Source organism: Ptychodera flava, chromosome 20 (genome assembly GCF_041260155.1).
Source record: "Ptychodera flava strain L36383 chromosome 20, AS_Pfla_20210202, whole genome shotgun sequence".
NCBI classification, from domain to species: domain Eukaryota; kingdom Metazoa; phylum Hemichordata; class Enteropneusta; family Ptychoderidae; genus Ptychodera; species Ptychodera flava.
Window position 1 is genome coordinate 7,414,449 of NC_091947.1, and position 25,549 is coordinate 7,439,997.

General features: G+C 39.1%; 1 protein-coding gene across 2 annotated transcripts in view; it reads right to left on the minus strand.

Moving 5' to 3' along the window:
- Nucleotides 1-22,975, minus strand: part of LOC139119891 (dopamine receptor 2-like) — a 55,954-nt gene extending 32,979 nt beyond the window's left edge. The window contains exon 1 of one of the 2 annotated variants that reach the window (XM_070683834.1): nt 22,694-22,975. The gene's annotated coding sequence lies outside the window, so the exon portion shown is untranslated. Of the gene's footprint in view, nt 1-8,557; nt 8,905-22,693 lie in introns of those variants that run through there. The other variant, XM_070683832.1, reaches the window with a different exon arrangement.
- Between the last annotated feature and the right edge of the window lie 2,574 nt (nt 22,976-25,549).

Sequence of the window (25,549 nt, forward strand, 5' to 3'; positions counted from 1 at the left end):
AACAAGTTTCATTTCTTATTATTTGTTTCTACAATAGGGCGACAGATGAAATATTAAAAATCAACATTATATAACACATTAACAAAATCTATTCTTGTAAAATTAGTAATTCTGCTGCTAAGTCTATTGATCTCTTCGAGTTGCGCCAGGAATCAAATCTAACCATGTTACTGTGTTCGTAAGAAGAAGACAATCAATAAAGATACAAAGAAATTACAGCCTTCGCTCGCTCGCTCTCTCTCTCTCTCTCTCTCTCTCTCTCTCTCTCTCTCTCTCTCTCTCTCTCTCTCTCTCTCTCTCTCTCTCTCTCTCTCTCTCTCCGTCAGCTCGATTCCTCCACGAAGTTAGCACTACATGTATAAACTCCACGGACGAAACACTACAACGTAAAACACAAACATTCCTTATTAATATATCAACAAGAAGTTATTACTTCGGTAACGCGGTATCATAGTCATCTTGTTAGTAAGCTTTATGCCTAGAAATGCACTTAGATCTGTACCTATTGGTTTGTGTCAAGGCCTTTTACGGATTGATGTTTGCGATAATGCGTGGGCATTCACTCGAAGAAGAGATGAAACAGAAACCACTTTGCTTTTAAGATGAGCGGATAAAGAACCAAATCACACCAGCAGTTCACAAAAAGCTTTCGGTAGAAATCTTGACTCTGTGACATGATGCTAGTTTGTGTAATGCCAAAATACTGCCAAAAGTGCTAAAAAAGTAAAGTGCGATGTTAGCATTTTGTTTCCTTCGTCATTTAATATGATATTTTTCCGCCTTCATGATAAGGCATAAGTTTTCGTCAAAATTCCGATGGACGCTGTCTGCACAGTAATCCAGCTTTGAAATTGCTTTTTAAATGGATAATGTTGGCTTAATTGTGAGAGTTTCATATGTGCGATGACCACATTTTATCTTAATCCATTAATCGATTTGGGATTTTTTAAATGTTTTCCTGGTCGAAACGAACTTTTCTGTAAAAATATTCCCTACATAATATCGACAAAATTGCTTAATCGTGTCTGCACTAGACTTAATTTTCTAGAATTGTGAATGTGTTTACACGTCAGAGTGTCTAGCATTTCCGTATATGGAGACCACGAAGGTAATATTAAAATACAATATCTTACCACATGGGAAATGAGTAAAAAAACTTTCAATTCAATTTGACCTCAATTAAAGAAAGGTGGACCCTCATTAAAACCGCCATAAGGAAAAACTGATGAATTCATTGTATATACGAGGCACTAAAATTATATCGGAGTTGACCCGCAGAGAAAAAAGTAAATGGGTTGGAGTTGTAACCCAGTTTGTGTCTTTGAACCATTCTTTTTTTGTACTGAGGTATTGTGTTACTACTGTGTTGACACTTCAATTATAAATAAACGAATGAAATTCCCAAGGATTGCTGTGTGAACGGTTGACCGTAGGGAGTACTTGAGTCTTCCAATTATACAAAAGACATGGATTTCATAATGTATCTGTTGGTGCGTATGAAGCAGTCATGTTCAAGTACTTACCGCACACAGGGGGGTGAAAATTTGTCCAATGTCAGAATGTTTCGAGCGAGCGAGCGAGCGAGAGAGAGAGAGAGAGAGAGAGAGAGAGAGAGAGAGAGAGAGCGTAGAGCGCCAAGATGCCATAGGCACATAACGCTGATAGATGAAAGAATTGATAGATATGTGGATGTTGACGACTACACAGACAATCTTGTGCACGAGCTGAGCTTGCAGAAGCAAACTATTTCATGTAATTAGCCTGTGCAGAAAAGAGCCCTTGAATATTTACCGGCGTGCGAACAACGGAAAGCAAACAGTGCGGGTTTCGGCGTGGGCGGCGGCATTGACCTAGACCCGATGTAGTAAAGGTTCAACGCGGCGAACGGTGATACAGATCGCGTGTGAAGAGATCGTTTATAACGAATGATTGCAAGGGAATGAATGGGTCATTTCGGGTAGTGACGCGGGGTTAGAAGGGATTAGTTGAAATGAATTGATCTTATTTAAAGTGTAGAAGTTGACTGATATTCATCAAACACGCGAACTGACTCGCGGCAAGTTACTTCCCACTTTAACTTGTACAGTGCTGACGTTATCAAGCTGAAGTTAATTTTTCATGCCATCGTTCCTGCTGTCCCTAGAGACCGCAAATCACGCTGAACTTGAGCTTCATCAATCCTAATTAAGGCCTTCTGTATTTCCCTTTAGACTGGAACACCTTTTTCAAGTTTAAGACTTAAACTTTGCTGCAGATATAATATGAGTGTTACGGTGTGGGGACTTGAATAGCGAGGTCATCGTTATCGATCTTCATCGAATAAACGTAATCATTGTGGGCGCATCCTCCTGCAAAATTACTTTAATATAGTAAATATGTTTTTGATGGTCATTAAAGTAAACTTTAAGTAATGGCATCGTCCACGTGATATTTGTCTGTCGTCTCCATTCTTGTACAGCAATAGTCACTTTAATATTGGCGGACTTGGTTAAATTACCCGGAAGATTGCTCTAATTAAAAAGAGGAGTGTTCCCTGATTTACATTGATTACGCAGATGGAATGGAGAAAGAACAGTGCACAAGAGATACAATGCAAATTGCCCGTGTTGATTTGCTGTACTTTGTGTCGAATCATCCATACCACCAGACAGGCCCTTACACTCAGACGCCGTTTGCCCTCAGGCAGAACACTCATTTTTCAAATGAATTCGTCGTTCTTGTTGACGGAATAAGCTTATCGTTAATTCAAAGAACTCATTAACTTAATTCCCTCACACAACTCCGCCGAGAACGAAATAATTGTAAAGTGGGCAATCACTGGAATACATGTAATCTAGTGAGTTAAGGAGAGACAGAGCGTTCAACTCAGGGCTCGCGGCCAATTCCAGGACAGAACTCAACTGTCAAATGAAGAAAATAAATCCGATGCGTCCCTAAATTCTTTTTAGCAATTATATGACCCCCATCCTTAAAGAAGGGTCACTGTTCGACCCAAGGGCAACAGGATTGATCGATTACGACCATTGGAGAAAGCAAACTGTTTTTGTTTGTTTGTTTGTTTTCTCGTGCGAGATATAATAGAACCGCCAAGTAGAAGTATGGTCCCATCATGACACACACAATTTCACGATTGATATTTTTTTCAATGCACAATTATCTAAAAATATAGAAGACTTTTTACCTAACTCTTAATTTAACACGCCTCGGGGACAGATATTCGGACAATCACAGTTTTTTTAGAATACTTTGCCGGTCGGTTGTTGCTCGTGGGGGTTCATGTTGAAACCTGTCGAGTGAATAAGGTTTTCACGGTATTATTTGGTTGAAAATCAAAATTCCCCGTAAAGTTGCCACAGAGAACAGCGACCATGTTTGTGTTAAAATCGAAATTTCCCATGAAGTTGCCAGAGGGTAAGGCGGTCATTTGGAATTTTAAAAAATCGGTAAAGTTCAGGGTTAATTGTTTCTTTCATCCCAATATTTTCAGGTTGATCCCTGATGTTATGATTGATCAAGGAAGAGAATGATGTGAAATTTCTATGAGGAAAGTCTTAACAATACTTTAAAACTTTCTGTAAATCGGCGTATTACTACCTCAGATCTTCGCTATCTACAAATCCTTATCATCGACTCTTTATAGTCATCGCAAAACATCTCATAAAATGTCTTTGGTAGGTGAAGACAATTCGTTCGATAGGGTCAATGAAGAACTGAACTTTCATTTGTCTTGTCCCTGGTAGACGGCAGCAAATCCGGGATAGCGACCGTTGACTCTCGACTCGTCCTCGGCAAAATCCATTATCAGCCGGCAATGGATATGAATTTTACAAACCTGTATTTATGGATTTTTCCTCGCTGTTATCGTTTTCTATGTCAATCACAAGTTCTTATTCTACTCCTTAAAGGTCTGGTGAAATCAACTAAATCGACTAAATAGCTTCCAGGTGCAATATTATTACACTCGCAACAGAATTGCAACATAAAAGTACGCGCAAGTGTTAATTTTTTTGATATTTCTATGTGCGGTTTCTGTCGGGGTCATTTTGCTGCACTTAGGCCACGCCCTCAGCAGGGTCTTGGTTGGTGCGCTCTGATTCAGAGTGGAGTAAACGTGTACAACATTCAATGACGTCAAAAGTACCCTATGTCTGTCTAGTATGTCTGCCCTGAGGACCATTAATTCATTTTCGCAATGGTTTCGTTTATCGTGTCAAAAAGCGAAGTCGAATGTATGCATTGTCACCCATTCATTCAGTATCTTTCGACATGTCAAACAATATAAGTAGTATCTCGCATCAAACACAATTCATGAAAAATGGCCGACTTTTTCCCTTTAAGGATAGGAAATGTATGTCTGCCTTGAGGGCAGCTCTGATATATTGCTGCCCTCAGGGCAGATTGGTAGGTAGGATGGGAAATGTATGTCTGCCCTGAGGGCAGCTCTGATATACACTATGCAATGCTTTAAGGATAGGAAATGTATGTCTGCCTTGAGGGCAGCTCTGATATATTGCTGCCCTCAGGGCAGATTGGTAGATAGGATGGGAAATGTATGTCTGCCCTGAGGGCAGCTCTGATTATATTGTTGCTCTCAGGGCAGATTGATAGACACTATGCAATCCTGTAAGGATAGGAAATGCATGTCTGCCCTGAGGGCATTGCTGCCCTTAGAGCAGGTTGGTAGATAGGATAGGAAATGTAAGTCTGCCCTAAGGGCAGCTATGATATATTGCTGCCCTCAGGGCAGATTGTTAGATATACTCTGTGCAATGCTCTAAAGATAGGAAATGTCTGTCTGCCCTGAGGGCAGCGCATATATATTGCTGCCCTCAAGACAGATTGGTATGCGGATTGGGACTATTTTCAAATAATTTGTGACGTCATTGAATGTTGTGCACATGTTTACTGATTCCGCTCTGAGCTGCCCTGAGGGCAGCGCTGCCCTCAGATCATTTATCAGTTGCAACTTCTGCCGCCTGCACCGAGCCAGTATAGATCTTCAAGTAATGGAGGTGCACAGTTGACACGGTTTGTGGCAAATGACAGTCTCGTGAAGTTCCAATGTAAATTCAAATTACTATATTCTCAACGTTATACTATTAAGGGGTATAATATTAATAGATGTATCATAGTTGTACTCTGTACTGTCAGCGGGTATCTACTGTCAGCAGGAATCCACTGTCAGCAGGAATCCACTGTCAGCGGGAATCTATTGTAGGCGGGAATAAATTGTCAGTGGGAATCGTCTGTCAGCAGGAATCCACTGTCAGCGGGAATCTATTGTAGGCGGGGATAAACTGTCAGTGGGAATCGTCTGTCAGCAGGAATCCACTGTCAGCGGGTATCTACTGTCAGCGGGAATCCACTGTCGGCGGGAATCTACTATTGTCGGCGGGAATCTACTATTGCAGGCGGGAATCAACTGTCGGTGGGAACCGTCTGGTGTTTCAACGATTCAAAAAATTGTATCAATAAACGAAACGCAAAAAACTTAAATCCAAAAAATGTACACCTTTTCCACGATGTAATTACGCCTCTCATTATCTCGTGATAAAACCCTTGACATTTTGTTGATAGACAAACATATTTGAATATTGCGACATTTGCAGCGAAATTCTACACTACTATGATCAAACACGATTGGAACTAATTTGGGATAATTTGATGATGAAGTAATGTCGGTTTAATCTGCAAATGTAAGCGCATCTGCTTTTCATTTGAAGTTATAGACTTGTTTTTATGAGTAATATGTAATATTGCAACATTCAGGCATAGGGCGGCTAACACTTTTGAGAAATTTGAAAAATATGAAGATCCAATTATCCCAAATTAGTTCCAATCGTGTTGGTCAGTAAGTATTTTCCTATGGGTTCGAAAAATATGATTCCTTTGACTTGCTAGGTCTAATTAATTAACATCAATACCATAAACTATTGCTATAACCTTTTAATGTTTTACTAACATTTAAAGGGCACGACAAGATAGTTTAACATGTTGACATATTTTATGAGCATCTTTTGCATGTCATATGTGTGCAGGACATTCCCGTTTAAAAACCACCCCTACCATGGGCACTGGAGAACATATTAATACTACCTCTACAATTCCCAGTCAAGCTCAACCGTTATAAGATGCGGCGCCGGGCAAATATCGGAAAGGCGAAAAAAGTCGACAAGACAAAGTTATGGGACACGCCAACATTGCATTTTTCCTGTGTCATATTTAATAATCGCGCGCTAAATGATAACTGAAATGAACATAACTATTCTATAGACCATCAAGGTTATTTCTATCGATTTTTACCATTGGTGAAAGCATGTTGAAATACCCACATCTTAGCTTGTCAACACAGCCTCTCTACGTGTAAAATGCACTAATATAGTCGACACTTGAATTCTAGTCCGGACCAGCATTCACTTGTTACAATATGCAAAGTTGCATTGTTGTTACAATAAACAAAGAATTTACAGGCTACAAAAGAGAGCGGCCAGGCTTATTTTAGGTGTTGACATTACAGTTTCTACACGTATAGTTTTCTCTCACCTTCATTGACCCATTGACTTTCGAATTGATTATTTCATTGCTGTAATGACCTTGAATGATCTTGAATGGGCTTTCATCTGATTACTTAAACCAGTTCCGTTATATCTCTGACGAGAGAAATATTAATATCCATGGTTCTAGTAACAGGAACTTATACGCTCCAATTTTCAAAACAGCTACTGGACAGAGATCGTTCATTTATCGAGCCACAACGATTTGGAATAATATTCCTATTTCCATCCGAAGTGTCGAAAGACTATCGCAGTTCAAATCTCAATTGCGAAATTTTCTTTTTCTAAAATTCGTTAATGAGGGTTCATCACTGGATTAGATGTTTTCGTTGTATCTTTTCTTTTTTCTGTTGATGTATAATTATTTACTTTGTATTATTTTGTTGCTTTCTTGACGAGGGCTCTGATGTAAATTACAATTCATTTGTAACTCAGATTACCCTCTATAAATAAAGAGTAATAATAATAATAATATGCAGTTGACACATATACAGGCTGAGTTGACGAACCGAATAAAGTGTATCTCAACATGCTTGGAGAGTAGAACAAGAAACTGTAGTTGACAGTAAAAACAAAATTAAAGAGAAAATCATCAAAACTTAGAGCTACTGGTCCTTTTAGGATATTCGACATACCTCTGAACAAAGATATTTTATTAGAGGACCGATAATTTTATTTTAGAAACCTACGTTGTTTCCATCATATTGAAAATTCGAAAATAATGTACTGCTGTGTGAAAGTAGAAGAACCGTATCATTTAATGTCGAAAAGTCTGGAACGATTATTCACGTGAGAGTTTCTACCTCCATGGCGTGAGTGGCGGTATATTTCAAGCGTTTAGATTTCGCCGAATACCATCCACCACCGTCAAAATCTTTTACGGCACCGTGACAAAGTCTTCTCTGTCTCCACCCAGCTCATCTTTCCAATCTCAATATCGAAGTGGACAGTGTTTCAAGTAATTTAACCTACAGTAAAACTCGAAGCTTCAGTCATTCGCTGTACTTAATTCGTTGCTTCAAATACCCTTTTCCGTTATGTGCGGCTACATTGTTTGTGTTTTAACTACTCGACTAGCTTCTCACTTCACACGACGTTGTTTGAACTCTGGCGGCGGTTAAGTACACAATATAGGCAGGATGCATTTCGTCTCCTTCCCATTACATCTTAAGTACGGAGAAACGATGGACAAGCGACAGTCCCACTTACGGCGTTCTGAACTAATGGACCCACGACAGTCTAAAGAATGAAAAATCACATTGACTAGACAAGAGAACGTTCTTTTCTTTTTTCGTATACATGCTCACCTATGCAATGTGTTATACAATTTGATGTTTGTCCTCGGTACTCAACTCAAGGCAGCAATTGAGATGGCCTAGAGCGGATCAATAGGACGTTCTGGTGAGGATAACGTCCTCTAAGGGTGAACTTTCCCGCAATTTTAAAGACGCAATATATCAAAGCTTCATGCCTATCGAGAAATATGTTCGCTAGATTTCGTTTACCCGTCACGTGACCTTCACTATGAACACCCCGAAAATAGAAGTACCAAACATTGTTCGCATTTTGCCCACGAAAACTGTGAAACCTTTTCTCTCATAATGCAGAATAAAAATCAGGGACCACCGTGTATATTTAGTAAATCAAGCTAGTATACCAAAATCCATCGACACTCGTGACCGAAAGTTCACTGAGTACCATTCTGTGTCAATTATGTGGAGAAAATGTTCGATTGTCGCAACAGCAACACGGTAAACACCTTCAAATCAAGTTTACATAAGAGCTGAGGTCAGGTAAAGAGTTGTACGATTTTGAAAATCCAAAAAATCTGTACTAATCAGGGTGAGATATGCCTTTAAAAGGGGAATGACTGATTATGAGGAACCAATGTACATGTATATTCATTTGCAGGCACTCCAAGTATAAACTTCAAACTCGGAGTGTTTTTGCGATAAAGAAACGGCAATAAAGGTGAATGACCGAGCAAAAGTGAATTAACTTACAACACACACACTAGAGCCTTTCTCGTTACTCCATACTGTAATCTCAAAACGGCAAGAAGCAGTCGACGTTTGGTTTTCCCCTCTGTCGTTGCGATCTCCAGTCAATCCATCAAATTTCCCGGGCTCTTCGAGTGTTTTTTAAGGACTGTCACAGCGAAATTCTCATATTCAAAGAGCCATACGTGCATATATGTAGTCAGCTACCCGTTCAATGATGTTCCAGTCAATGGCTCTCCACAGGCAATCGAATTGTAGAGGTAAATGTTATAACTTCTTTACCAAATTGGTATCCGGGTCCGTGAGGAGTTCTCTTCCACTGAAAATCGATGCGAAGGACGTCATCAAGGCAGTGTAGGATACGCCTTTATCTGCCGGCGCTGTCAGGAAGCCCGAGTAAACCAAGCGCAATGCCGTCTTCAACCGAACTGCCGCGTACATGCAATCGAACCGGAGGAAACGTGTAATTAGTCTTTTCCGTGCAACTCAGCAAACTCGAATTCATTAAAGAGCGTCGAGTGTTTGTCAAAGCCCTTGTGCGCTGAGAGTTTGAACGGCAGACATTTCGCGAAGTTCGTATATGGGTTTGCCGTCACTCAACAAAACACAATGCGAAATACGCCCTAGAACACACGCCTTCGTGATTTTTACTGCACAACTGGTTTAATGGCGAGCAATCCACTTCGGTTATTAGCCTATGCAACACATGGAATTCTGTTTAAAGTTCATTGGAGCGAAAGAGGAGATTTCGTCCTTGCACTTTTATAATGTCGCTAATTGCATGCACTGTGAGACGCCCAAGGGAAACGTGCCTATCTTCACGAAAGTACAAACATAAGTATCCGGGAAAATGACAAAACTAATTATAGACAAAACATGATCGCTGAACTTAAATGAGGACGGCAAAACATGGTGAGAAATTAAGTGTGCCTCCCTGTAACAACACGAAAATTGCCAAATATACTTCGGAGAGATCTTATATTACTTGCCCCGTATCAGTATTCCGATATTATCGTGTGGTCAATTTAGGGCTCAAGTAACTGTCCTTTCACAGTTATTTTTTTTTATTTCCGAACTAATATTATGCCACGTTGTTGTACAATACTTATGAACGGATATGTGTAATGTTTGTCTGGTATCAAACTTATGAAAAGTAATTTATATGGCTAACTTTAAATGTACCGATAATATCTCGTCATGCACCTCAGAATATGGCTACCAATGTACAGCTTCAAATAAAATGTGAACATTACATTCCTACTCACAAAAGCTGTGTAATAAACTGACCCTCCTGTATTCACTTATCAACACAGCGATAAAATTTATTGTTTTAGTCAGTTATTATCATGTAGTAAAAAAACGCAGCAGCTACATAATCGGATCACTATAAATGGAAGTTAGCATTTTGAATTTGCCAAATTAATGTGGCATTGACACTGACGCACGGCGCCGGCATGGCTTATATTGCCTTAATAGATGTAATGTAGAGCCAGTAAGAATTAAATTTGGTGATATCTTGTGAAAGGAAAAATGCATGCAGACTCATATACCGAACCTTTAAACGTTTTCCAATATTTTGATTTGCGTTTGTATCTTTATTAGACGAATATACTGTAAATTATAATTTATTTTGTAACCTATACTACCCCTTGGACATAAAGGGCAATAATTATATAAAAAAATCCAAGGTTACCTTAGTTGCAGGATAAATTTTACGACAAAGAATACAACCTAAGTATAACATAAAGCACGCCATATCCGAAGGGTATTGAACAAAAAGGTATTTAAAAACGTATTTCATTGACGGTCGATACGATGCGACATCAATGGCAAAGAAAATGAAAATTTTAGTAACAATAAAGTACATCTAAGCCTACGTTATTTAAATCACTTTCATACTTAGTTGAAGTCTGTTGTCATGGCATCATGCACGTTAAATGATTGGTTTTCTCAGTCCTTTTCTAAGAACATGCGATTTAGGGGCTCACATACCAATCTGGGCAGTGGAGATAAATTGTGTGTATCTGCTGTCTTGTTAAAAGAAAATATTAGAAATTACACTTTCCTTCAAATAGGTCTATATCGTACTTTATTTAACGTGCTAGCAAAAAGAGAAACAGCCAAGAATTTCTAGTAAAGCGATTTCACTAGCCTGATCGTTTCCTGATGGCAAAAGGCAAGCACTTTAATTTTGGTGCCTTTAATCCAATCCTAAAACTACGAATTTTACGTGATAACTCCTGGCCTTTCTCTTGTGACGAACAATTGTCTTAGCCAACATTGATATAGAAATGATATCCTTGTCAAAGCCGCCAACACATTGCCTCTGCACGATACAGATCATCAAATTTCTCTGAGGTTCATGTTCATAGAGTAAATTGCTCGCGTTGTTATGTCGTGACTGCGTCTGATCAATGCTCAGGACATAGCAAGGGTATGAAAATTCCGATAATGAGAGTCCACGTGTATAGGAGTTAATCCAAACTTATATTAAAAAAATATAGTTGTAAAAATCCGACCATGTTGCCTGTTCATAACGCAATGTGTGGTTCCTTTTGTCACTACTCACCGACCATAAAAAGGGTTACCATTGAGCTATCACGTGGTGACACTCCCCCGGTATATCCTGTCTGTGGGCTGTCCGTATTCACGGGGATCGTTTGATTTGATGTCGTTTGAGATTGTTCCTTGCAGAGTCGGTATCAAGCTTGTAGCTGCACGCACGTTTTTCAGTGTGTGAATTTTACTATCACACGTCATCACGTAGTACATATTTTAAGAATATGCATTGGCAAGAAGGCTTTCCAGGTTTATCTATCTATCTATCTGTCTGTCTATCTATCTATCTATCTATCTATCTATCTATCTATCTATCTATCTATCTATCTATCTATCTATCTACCAATCTATCTACCTATCAATCTACTTATCTATCTATCTATCTATCTATCTATCTATCTATCTATCTATCTAGCTAGCTAGCTAGCTAGCTAGCTAGCTATCAACTTATCTGTCTATGTCTGTCTGTCTGTCTGCCTGTCTTTGTCTATCAATCTATCTATCTTATATCAAGTATGAAATGCACGAGATTTAAGTACACCACGCGACACATAGCACTCGCCCAGAGGTTCGTACTATGTGGAACTACCAATTTTAGTGTATTCTCGAGGTTATTGCCATTCTTCCTGTGCACCAACATTTGTCTATCTGGCTTTTAAAGATGGTTTTCTCTTGGTAGTTTTTGCATCCAAAAAGGATAAAGCAAACCTATAATTTAGCAACCGTCGTCGTTTGGAAATCCAGCACCAGGGACCAAGCATTGTCACAGGGATAAGTAGCACGCGCACTCGGTCATGGTAGTGAACATTGAGCAGACGAGAAAATGTGACAACGCTAATATGGCGGAGCGCGAGGTAAATGTTCTGATAAGGCAATCGTAAGAATAAGGTTTTGATACGTTTAAGCTACTCTTTTAATTATCTCCATGTATTTAATTATCTGAATAGTTCTAACGCCATTTTTCCAATAATCTACAAATGCTCTTTGTCTCGGCATTAGGCCTACACATCAATGCTGGTTGACGGGCCAGTTTCAGCACTTATATACCAGTATTTTACACCACCTGAGCTGTTGTCCAATGAGAACGACGCATAGGCGTACTTGACACCAGGATAAAATACAATTTTTAAGTTTTATGCTCATATTTTATTGTATTCTTAAATCATTGGACTCAACACCTATTTATATAACCTTTGACGTGCACACTATACTTGCAGGTGTTTCTTAGGACAGTTAAGCATGATGGTGCAAAAGTGCAGAACAGTAAAAATTACTTAAAAGTATAAAGTACATTTGAAATAAATCGCGACTATTTTTGGGACAATTGCATGGCGATAAATGGTGAAACGTGAATGTTAAAATCGCAGGTGTAACATCCGAATAACGATCGAATCATGTGGTTCTGTGTCAAAGGTTAAGGAGAGAAGCTCAATATAATCTGGAAGGGGGTCTGGAAGCACATTCGGAATTATGAGAGTTCTTTCAATGCAGTACGTGAGAAGTCCCCTCTCTGCAGTGAATGGAATCGGATGAGTTGATTGCGCCTGTTGCAAGACACCACCGTCGAGGTGTCAATCCCAGATGGCGCATGTGTGCACTTGGAGACTCGTATAACTAAAACAAGTGGAATATCAGTAAAAGAAAGCACAATTAGTGCCATGCAACTCACGGTAGTCAATAAATTTCTCACCAAAGATACAAAATAATTCTTTACAACTGATTTGGGTATGCAAAGTGTCCAACTAGGATTTGCAGCTGTCAACAGCCTCGTCCGTTCGCACTCTCTTAAGTTACATATTTCCTGCAAGGAAAAGGTTTCACGTTACATTTTAGAATGTATGCCAACCACTCGTGTATAAATCAAATGTATGAAGGCTACTAAACGATCTGTGTTCAGACAAAACTCAAGATGCACACCAAACAGGAAAACACCCCTCTGATTGTCTCTACATCCCTACCCCTTCCCTCCTTCCCTCTCTTTCCGCCCGACTGCTCTATCAACGTCAATAGTGTCAATGAATACACAATGTTCATTTGTTGTTCTGCTTGCATTATGTATATTATATTTATCATTAATAGAAAAGAATAAATGATCGTCTTCTTGAATGTTATGAAACATCTGTGTTTCACTTTGGCCCGTAATTTTGTTTTCTTTTAGCAATTTCTGACGTAGTTTGTGAGAGATGTTCCATTTCATATGCCGTGTGAACGCCTGTTTTCTGTGAGCTCCCTAACATAGCACAAATTTTCCTACGACTTAAAGCCTGTCATAATTTGGTTACGCTGTCACACTTATTGCAACGAGAAGTGAAATATTTGGTAAAACTCACAGAGTGCACTCCGCTACAATTCATTTCATTAGCAGAAGAACGGGATGATTCTATTGGGAAGTCGTCTGGGCGTCAAGCACGGTTCGTTTCTCTGACGTAGGTGCGTGGTTGAGAAAATTTCGACTCGATGTTCAATAATTATCGGTGAAAAAAACCTAAGTTTTCTCTTTATAAATACGATGTGCGACCAAGTACCCCTAGTCTACGTTACTTTACGGACTTGTTTGTAGCAGGTTTATTTATTACTTTAGTAGTCCAACCGTCAACATGCATCCGACAGTCACCGTAAATTCACAATGTTGGAGTCATTTTGAAAGAAATAGGGATCGTAACTATTAAGGGACCGGACATAAATTACAGGGGGAATGTCGGTGCTTTTGGGGTGGGTCGCAATTTTTCACGCAAGCATTTTTGACGGGTCATGAAATTTCACGCATGCCTTTTGGGGAGGGTAAGCGCAACTTTTCAGAGGCAAGATGTGGTCGATATAGTGCTTCGTCAAAATTTTCAAATCATAATACATGAGTCTTTTGGACAAACTACTAGTATTAACAATTTTCCCTTATAAAACAAGCTGTGTCTGTACATGTATATATGCCTTAAAGGGGGGGGTTAAAAAGTGCATGAGTACACAAGAAAGTTGATTTTGGATTTCATAAAAACAAATGTTGCTTCACTATACATGGTGGTGAAGCGTTTATTATTAAATATTAAGAAAACTATTATCATTTTTTCCAAAATAAAACTTGCAATATCCGTGCATTTATAGACTTTGTTATAATTGATATAAATGTACTTGATTAAAATAGAATGGTCATAAGTGCACATGTGTGCAAGAAATTTGATTTTAGAATTTCGCCGTAAATGTTGATTGACTATACATGGCAGTATTTGAGAGAATTATGAATACATTTTTAACAATACTAAACGAGCTGAATCTGTGTTTTTCGAAGTGTTTGACAATTGATACAAATGTACTTGAGTAGAATATGAGGTTGAAAGTGCAGATTTGAACAACAAATATGATATTGGAATTTCACCCAAAAATATTAATTCACTTCTCATGGTAGTCTGTGGGTAAACTATTAAACATTAATTTCTCCCCCATAAAACTTGCTATAATCTGTGCATGTTGATAAATAGTAATAGTGTCCTCTGTATAATTATAAGCCATACTATAAATGAAGGTAAACATTACAACTATTTCCCCTTTCGCAATCACATAAGTAAAGGTTTGGAAACAGGATGACTTCCCTCACCTGTCAGGAAAACTGGACATAATTAACATATTTGTATAAAAGGGACATTAGATGTACCTTTTAGCCAATCATGTTTATTCTGTGTATCGACTGCAGTTTCTTGTTTTACTCCCCACAGCATGTTGGAATAACAAAATTCTGTTTGGCAAATACATCATTATTATTTATGATGACAAGTGAATTCTAGTCCGGACTTGAATTCAATTGTAAACAATAACAACGCTTACTGTACACATTATGTCTGTGCTGGACTTTTCATCACACATCGGGGAGTAGAACAAGCGACTGCAGTGGATACACAAAATAAAACCACCCCAAAAATAACCCAATGTTGTAGCTTAAAATTGACAACTGAACATGTATTTAATATCAATCAAAGTCACTTTTGTTTCGAGTACACCTTTAAGTCCCCAAATTCATAAAGTGTTCACCCCAATATACCCTTGATATGTTCTAGTCTTCCCCCTGTCAACTCTTCCGCCCTCTCCAAAGGTGTTTTTGAAACATTTGGAACAATTTGAGCTTGTTAACAGTTAGGACAAACGTTACCTGGGTATGTTAGAAAGCACATCTACACATGCGTATATGTTCTAGAAAATGTAAACGAACATGGCAATGTCGTCTGCGACCGAAACGAGTGATAGCAGAGAACTTTCTCAAATTTCGGTGAAAATATGAACGAGATGTGTTACAAAACGCATATACTATTTCGACATATTCGGGTATACAGTGTAAGTTTGTAGCTTAAAGGCACTGTGACTCACCCATCCTTAATAAAATAGTGTGTGTCCCCGAGGCCGAGCATGTGTTAATAAAGCTCAAGCCTGAGCTTGTATTATGCTTTGGTGCATGTATATCGCTGGATGGTTACCTGTTGATACATCAGTCCGGTTTGACAACATTTCAATGCACGTTTATATTTCATAAAACAGTTTAGCCTGTTTAATAGCTTGTCGAGTGTTAGAAAGAACCCATGAAAAACACGTTACATTCTGTTGATGCCTGTAGCTCAGGGAAAATAGTTGCTGTCTGGTATCTAACACAGATGGTGGTATGAAATCCGGATACATCTCTTGACATCCCATATTTTTGCGGCTTACCAGTAATGTGGTACTCGCGGAGCAAGCACACCGCCCGCTCAATTATTCAAGTGGGCTTGTCGGCGCCCCAGCTTCCTGCAGGATAACGACATCATTAGCTTTCGTCAAGAATCGACTAGAATATTCAGTCGAGAGGACGAGATAAACAGCAAAGAGACCGTTACCGATAATTGATTCTTCGGTCGATTCCGATAGGCATGTTCACCTTAGAATTCGTCAATACGGGTAATCTGCAATATTCCTTTGGCGACAAAATCCCCAAATCACGAAACTACTGGTTTGCATACTGTGATTAAGCTGCCGCTTGTACCAGGGTTCACAAACTCCCTATTTTCTAGCCAAATTGTCTTTTGTGTCATTTAACTCGACATGCAGCTGATATCAAAAAGGGGGACGCTCGCTTACATTGCAACCAATATTAAGACCATTTGCGAAAATTGATCTCATGCTTAAACTATTTAAGCTCTCTACACTTTCATAGTCTAGCAAATGTATGCCTTGTCAACTTGGGATTAAAATCAACAATTTCGATGACATAAAGGGAGTCCCTCGACGTGCTTCACAGAAAGAGGAGTGCCTTGCAAATCCTGTGACCTTTGACCCTTATGTCTGTATGGATTACATACAATTTTGAATGCGTTTCAGTTTCATTTGCGCTTAAATAGGTTATTATCGGCCCACACACAAAAGGGATTATGCAAGATACTGAGTGATATATCAGTCAATTATTTACCAGAAATGTCGACATTTAACAACCATACATAGATAAACTGTACAGTCGCTCTCAGCATTTATCTATTTTCAGTCATTTGTGCACATGCCTACAGATACTCTGAGTTTGATAACATAGATCAAAGCGATGCAAAGACTTATAAATTCATTCAAAGCTTTTCAACTCATGGCCTTTGCACATTTACGAAGACTACGCTCTCGTAACAACTTCACAGGTAACAATGAATATCTTTGATTATTGTCCATCAGTTGGCAAGGAAAAAATCATGTATTTTACAGCTACTTCAATATAAACCCAATGTTCAATCTATTTCAAAAGTTTATCTGTGAAAACTGATAATGTCTAGCCGGGATGTATATTTATCGTTTTAATGTTCGTGTAAGTGTATTTCTCCTTAAAAATTTACACGAATTAAGTTTATAAAGATGCTGAGCCCGGTGACTTAACTTGCAGATATACATGGAGTTATCGAGTGATTCAAATCGCTACGTCCCGTGCGTTGGGCATTCACTGCGCCGACATTTTTTACTGATTCCAATGCACAGATTGTAATACGTGTGCAGTTCCAGCAATCACATTCTAGATCCCTAACACTCGATATTTTCCTCTCCATCATACTTCTATTCGTTCTCAGCTCAAAAAAAATATACAGAAAAAAATTGCGAAACGTTCAGACACAGCAGTAGAATGCTGACAAAGTATGCGCAATCCAATTGACGTAAGATTCCATTCTTGTCTACGCGGTCGAAGCCTTATTAGAGAAAAATTTGTTTTCAATACATAACTTATTTGTCATCGAAACATGTCGGCATCGAACAAAAATATTTTGTTCGTCTTTTGCTGTTACAGTTTCTACCTCGTTGGAATTTTAGTTGTCCTCTGCGAACCTGTGCAGGAAGTTAAGGACGCACCGCCACAACTACGCGACTGCACTATGAGTCCAGACTCGTCAGCGATGCATCAAAGTCCCTCTCACATTTTGTCGAACCATGGGGTGAGCAAAAATCCTACAGCGCTGCCTGACTGACAAGACGCAGCCATGCTGAGATGGTTCAACCATGCGTGCGGACAAGGGGACACGGTGATATTACACGTAATATGATGCTAAAATGTCATACGCGAGAATAAAGAGGAATGAAGTGGTCCCGACGTGAATTAACGTAAAACTTTCTCTTAATCACGATTTGAGACCTCAAACAAATGTATAGGGTCTCTTGAAAAGTGAACTGAATTTAACATCTGTTTTCGCGAAAGTGGACGCACGCGCTGCTTCCTGTAAATATTACCCATCTGGTATGAATAAATGTATATCCAGTGAGATTTCAAGTTTAGCTTTGCTCTGACGCACCACAGTGGAGTGAACAGTGGAGTTAAGGTGAAGTGAACGTGAACCCTCATTGATATATATATATATATATATATATATATATATATATATATATATATATATATATATATATATATATATATATATATATATATATATATATATATATATATATATATGTAACACTTCCTTTGCCATTTCTAATTTCTATTCCAAACACAGGGATGAAGAAAGCGAGAAACACATCTTATAAACCCATATATCTTCTTAATACATCACATCTACACCACCATCATTCAAGTATAATTTGGTATGGGAGGGGTGACAGTCGTTAACGAATCCCAGAAATGTTTTTATAATTCGATTCTGAAATGATATATCAGGCAGTATAGAAGAGGCATAGCCACACGTCAAAACCGAGACACGCTATGTCTTCGAAAGTTAAAGTCAGTAATATTGGTGTGGTGGGTCTTCAGGACGTACCCTTGCGGCGTTTCCGATTAATCCCGACATTGATGAATGACACTGTCAGCATAACACCAAAGATGACTGATATGATATTCAACTTTACAGCGTGCTTTAAGTTGAACAAGTCTTCGAATCACGGCATGTTTCTGATGTTTGCACCTAAATCTTATCAAAAGAAGGGAATGCGGTTGGTCTGACACGTTCAGAGTAATCTTGCGCTGGTAAGCAATACAGACATGTGTAGCTAGCCATTGTCTTGTATTGATGAACGCACCTGATCCAAGAGGACAGCTAGGCTTATCTATGGAAACCTAAATCACTATAGGCATCATGATTGAATCAATAAACCGTTGACCTGTTAAAATGTTACAACATCTCCCATGGTTTTACGCCCGAATCTATTATCTCCTTTAGTGAAAATATCAAATATAACAAGCAAATACAAAAACCTTCGAGGTGAAATTTCACCAATAAAACCGACTAAGTTGGTCTAATAATCCTCGGGAGATACAATTTCGGTTTACTCATCAGCGGAAAATAGAAATCGTTTTACGAAAGACAAACTCCTAAAATAAAACGCCCGTGGTTCAGTACGGTAACGATCGCGCATTGATTACGTCTTCTCAGAGCGTTGGCATGGTGAAAGATAAGCTACTTTTATTGCAGTTGTAATGGTTTCTGCAAGTTAATGTTTCTTACCGTTTGATAACAGGAAAACCACTTAGTGATGTGAAACCATGTTTCCTCTTTCTCTCCACCTGGATGTGGCACCTCCAGTCAATGGCGCAAAATATGTTTTTGTGTAAAAGCTTCCGGTATTATCCAGAATCCTAGTCGCTAAGAATTCGCTCACCTTACTTTCGGCGACGCATGTACGCAATTGAGGAAAGGCAATGATCGGGCTTCGAGTATCGTGATCTGTCAATCTTTAAGAAGTTTTAGAGTGCAGGGGATTTTTTAGCGGAGTGGACGAGTTATGAATATCAGTATAAAGTTTAAAAGTTTATACATAGCAGATGCAAAAATGTTGGCGCGTGAGCTAGGCCAAGTACAGGTATGAGAACAATGCGAACGGAAGTGTCGATCATAATCAACATGTGTTTTTCCTGTTTGTATGAAATCAAATGTTAATACGAAAATACATCTATGTCAGAGTTAAAATTTTGATATTACATATAATGATCCAAAACCAAATTCGCACACAGGCAAAAAGAATGTCGAACAATTTTAAAAGTTGTCTGTACCACGCCTAGTAGATATTCACACCGAAAGTTTTGCATTATTCGGTTTTTGGATGTCCATGTGATGCTCGGACTGAATACAACAACAAATGTATAACTTCATCAATATTTCATCAATAAACGGTACTCAGACTGACACAAATTCACAATTAATTTCAACGGGCACGCACGACGCAACGCACGCTGGTCGTCGCAGCTCAGACAGGCCATGTCGCGGAGCCATAGGTGCAAGATGGCCAGCTATAGTCTCAAAATGATTGCTTTATTTATCTCCATCAGTGATGGTTCGATTTTCTGGCTACTTTGCATTGTTTGTATCAAAATCAAAAGAGATAATGAAAAATATAAATATCATGCATTTCATGTATCATTCATTTTCAGTGTCAATTTCCTCGTTAAATTTTGCATTAAATTTACGATATTTCACTATCTGAGCATTTCTATACAGATTGAAGTATTTTATTGTTATTCAGGAGAGTTTCCGTAATTGAAAGAAAAACTGTCGCAATCTTAATTAAATATCTAAAAATGTATATATTCAATGTTCTACTATCCAAGGGTATTGTTAAAATTAGTTCTGAACCATATTATTGAAAGTAGACGTAGTTTAGCGTCGCTCGAGATACGCGCCGTGCGTCGCATTGGAGTAGCATTATACCTGTCTGAATATCTGTGATCATGTAAATGTGACCGAAATTGAATTTTAAAGTACTAATCATTCCATGTTGTTACTGCTATTGTTATTATGACAGCATATAATACGGTAACCTAAATCGTGACTGAATACTGATGTGCAATAGTGACTTTCCTATGAACCATTGCAAATTTGACTATTATTCCCTGTAGGATCAATATGACCTATGCAAAATGACGGTCACTTTATTCTTTCTCTAAAAAGGACATAAGTAATCATAACAGGGGCAAACTCGAACACGACTGGCTATCCTAAATTTTTGCGTCGAAGTCTGTTAGGGAGCCTTCAGTAATTACAGGGGGGTGGGCCGGGGGAATTTCGCGCACACCTGTACCGTAAAATGTGACCCTCCCCCCTATCCTCCTGTCTAAAATGTGACCCTCCCCCTTGTCCGACATTCTAAAACTTGACCCTCCCCTCAACCACTGCGGTATTCTCCCAAGGAATAACTGAAACAGTATCAGCTAATTTACATAACAATTGGTTCAATTGTTATGTTAGGGACAAATTACAAAGGGGAGGGCTGGTGTATTTGGAGGGACAGTCGCAATTTATCCCGCAAGAATTTTTGAAGAGATATGGTATTTCATACATTTGAGGGAGGGTCACCATATTTTGTGCAACTATAAGAAGGCAAGATGTGGCTGATTTAGTGCTTCATCCAAAATATCAACATGCTATATCTGTATATTATATATGTTTGATAATGTATTTAAATGTACTTTGCTTGAATAGGGAAGTAAAATGTGCATTTGTGTACAAGAAATTGATTTCTGAATTTCATCTAAAAAGTTGGTTCACTATTCATGGTGTCTATGATGAAATTATGAATAGTTTTTTCCAATACAAAAATAGGTAAATCTTTGCATTTGTGTACTCTTGATTATTGATGTTAATGTTCTTGATTCGACTTGAGTGGTTACAAGTCTATGGTTGTGCAAGAAATTTGATTTTGGAATTTCACTGAAATGTCAATTCACTATATGCATTGCGGTCTATGATGAAACTATGAATAATTTATTTTTTCAGTACAAAATTAGATAAATCTGTGCATTTATGTAAGCTTGATTATTCACATTATTGTTCTTGATTAGACTAGAGTGGTTACAAGTCCATGATTGTGCAAGAAATTTGATTTTGGAATTTCACTGAAATGTCAATTCACTATGCATTGCGGTCTATGATGAAACTATGAATAATTTTTTTTCAGTACAAAATTAGATAAATCTGTGCATTTATGTATGCTTGATTATTTAGGTTATTGTTCTTGATTAGACTAGAGTGGTTACAAGTCCATGGTTGTGTAAGAAATTTGATTTTGGAATTTCACTGAAATGTCAATTCACTATGCATGGCGGTCTATAATGTGTACGTATTTTGTTGGTGATTTCCAATTCAGGAAATATCACATGGACAATCAAAGTTTTGGCCATAAAATCAGCTTCTGTACAAAGTGACCCTCCCCCCTCCAGATAAAAGTGACCCTCCCCCTTGAAGTGTTTTCTAAAAGGTGACCCTCCCCCAATTCCCCCGGCCCACCCCCTGTAATTACTGAAGGCTCCCTTACCGTTGGTAAATGAGATACAGTGGTTACTGTCGGGTCCTTACTGGCACTGCGCGAATCGTTAACGGCCAGTTAATTAAATGATGTTTTATGCCGATAAACACTTTCACTAGCTTCTATGTAAGCCAAAATCCTGCCAATGTTAAAATCTCATATCTGAGACTTCACGATTGCTCGAATAAGACAAAGCGAGTCACCATAAATGTTAGCAAGGTCTAGCGCTGGCTCATCCATGTCTACACAAAAGATGAACATATTTAGCCGTCTGATTGGACTCCTATATTTGAAGTGTCATCACATATGATAAATATTGCACTGTCAGGAGTGTATGTAAACCGCTGTCACTTTGGAACGGAAATGATGCTAAAAGTCTTGTGACTCATGTTGATGCCTCGGAGCCACGAGACGAGCTAAGAATACACAACATGTTGTTGTAAAGAGAGAATGGCACACACACACACACACACACACACACACACACACACACATACACACACCACACACACACACACATACAACACACACACACGCTGAAAGACTGGCTGGATAACTGACTGGCTTCAGTACTGACGAACACGTTGACTGAATGACCGACATTGAGTCAGACAGAAAAAAAGCTGCAAAGATTGACTTGGAGTGGGACAAACCGACAGGGGTTTGCAGAAGAGTTACAAAATGATATTCAGAAAAGCTTAGAGAGGCAGACGCAGGCAGGGACATTCAGAGGAAAGCAAACAGAAATAGGAAGACCTTTTCACAGCAAGAAACAGAGAGACCTACGGCAAGGACACTAAACATATGTCGACAGCGAAAGGCAGATACGTTGAGCGACGAAAAGATAGAAGACAGAGATAAATTACTTACTGGTACATAATTTTCTTGCGACAGGAAGATTGTGCGTCTAATTTTCAACCTGTTGTGTAACCCACATCAATTCTTGACAGCTTCCTAACGACCATAAAGAGCAGATTTTCCCTCAAATACTTCAGATAGCTCTGATGGACTAAATTACCTCGCAAATTTTTCCCTGCACAGAATCAGTTCTAAAACTGTAATCATGGGATCTTTTGAGAGACCTTTAAACTTCGCTCACATTATCTTTGCATCAGTTGACAGATATTTGCGTCAGGCCACGAAGGGCCACCGTTGGTGATTTGGAAGGACTGGATATTACGTGTGCGGTCTCCGCGATATTGCGGCTGTTTGGAGAAAAGAATTAACACTCAATTGCATTGCTTACGTCGAGAGCTAGGGTGTGACTGACGTAAAATACTCGACGATGCTCGATTATTTATGAGGGAATCAACAGGTCTGGACAAAGGTCATTAAGTCTTTCGCGGAGAGACCATCTATACAAACATACTGATTTAAAATAAAAGTAATGCCGCGTACCGAAATGGCAATCATTTACAATCAAGTCCTGTCATTGACACGACCTATTAGTCTGTTCCACTTCATTTAAATGTGCTCCGTAGGGTAATAATCATTAAGTTTATGGAGAAAGCGCTGAGAGAGTCTACTAATGCCGCAAACAATCGCCAGTAAATTACCGGTATTTACGTCATTATTAAATTTAGCTGAAACGGAGATTCTTAATCTGGGCTGCCGAGTATATATGATGCTCGCATTGCTGACGTCACGGTTGGCCCGGATGTGAAACGATTTGTCTCTACGAGTGCTCGCCATGAATCAGAACTGAAACTAATTGACAAGGCCCGCTAAACCGGACTAAATCACTGGTTTTATAGCAATTTACCCTTTTAGACATGCGGTGGCGGCATTATTTGATGATGTGGTTTCTGTTTGCATTTTGGTATCCCTGCGATTAAAACCGAAACCGAATACCCACGAGGCCGAAACGACAACTCCACGAACGCAATCAAACAGACTACCGTCAGTTGATGCGTGTATGTACAAGCACGATTAGAAACTTCTCTGATTTGGATTTAGTTGTGCCTTATCATGTGTCTTTCGTTCTTTTCAGATTCAACCACAAAGGTATCCATAGAAGTTAACTACACCAGTATTACCTTGACAACGGCGAGGTAATACTGGCAATTTTGTTTACTCGCGCTCCATTCTGCACATGTACTAATGTCGACAGGCACAGTAATTTCTTTTAACTCAAAGAAAATTCGAAAAATGGCCCGAACTTTCTGAAACGTTTTGTATTCACGGAGTTTCTTTCAGTCCAACCGATGTCTCCTCAATAGTGTGATTGTAATTTGCCTATAATACGTCACTATACTGCCAGTGATAGTTGTGGGCGCCTGTAGCTAAGCCGCAACGGACAAGATTCCAACCACACTTACTTAAACATCCGCCATGACAATCTGCATTGCAGCCAATCCACACATCTTCTGTGCGCGAGAGAACAGATACTACAAAGCTCATTTTCAAAATACAGAGTTCTCGGTTGTGATGCGTCGCGGAGGTAACTCGCCCCTCAATGTTCTCAGCACCTATAACATAAAGGGTCATGCGACTAGCGGTCGTTGACACCGATATTATTCATTAAAACATTGCAGGTATGTAATTTATTTTGAATTATTTTTGATATTAACGTAGACAAGGACAGCACCTGTCTACGTTTATGTTAATTGAAAACTTTGATGAACCAACATATGTTTAAATTATACACATAGAAAAGCGCAGCTAGTTTACTCAAATACTAGTCATGCTAGGTTCACACTTGGAATGGCCTGGCGAGATTCGGGATGGCCTGGCGAGATTCGGGATGGCCTGGCGCAAGATTGTGATGCGAGAAGAAGAACAATTGTCAGCGTTCACACTGTATTTAAATCTTCCGCCTCTTAATCATTTCCTGACCTCGCTCTAGGCCAACTGTAACGGCGTAAACTGGGACGACCATGGCTGCAAATCTGTGTCAACTTTATCTGAACCCATCCTGTTCCTCAGACACATCATGAATTAGGCCTACCCAGGGCCGACAAAACGCGTTCACCAGGACCAACTCAGAGACGACCCAAACTCTTCAGTGTGAATCTAGTATAACCCAAAACAGTCGCCTCTGATTTGGTCCTTGTTTTTTAGAAATATAAACGCGGTGTGTCGGCTCCAGATCGGCCCTAGGGGTGTCGGCTCCAGATCGGCCCTAGGGCACACTAATTTTTATCGAGTCTGAGGGGGTTCAGTGGTTCAGAGTTTACACAAATTTGCGACCAGGTCAAAAATGTGTGTGAACGATATATTTTGGCCCTGGTTTTGAGCTGGCCTCAATGAGTGAGTGAGAGGCGGATCAATTTTTTAGGATCTTATCACAACCTTGCGACATATCCAGAGGCGGCCCTGGACCTGAGTTAATGAACGAACATAACATGATAGCTTAATAACGTGTAATTTTTGAATAACTAATGGTAACATCAGCATGTCAGATGATCACTTCATGAACTCTTTTAATATTCATGATTGGGTGAGTTCGTTTATCTTTAATTCATATTTATTGTATGATTCAAGCCACGCCCATATGGTATTGTTAAAAACTCCGTTATTCGATAACTCGAATCACAACTTTCTATCTACATTAAGACAGTCTTAGACATTGGAGAAGGTGTATCTGGCTGGTGTACGCTTGTCTGCCTATACATAAATACATATGTAGTTGAAACAAATTTGACGTCTTCATGAAGTAAATACTTTGAAGAAGCCTGGGGGGACCTCTGAGCAAGCTGGACGAGTGATCCCCAAGGCGAAGGAGAG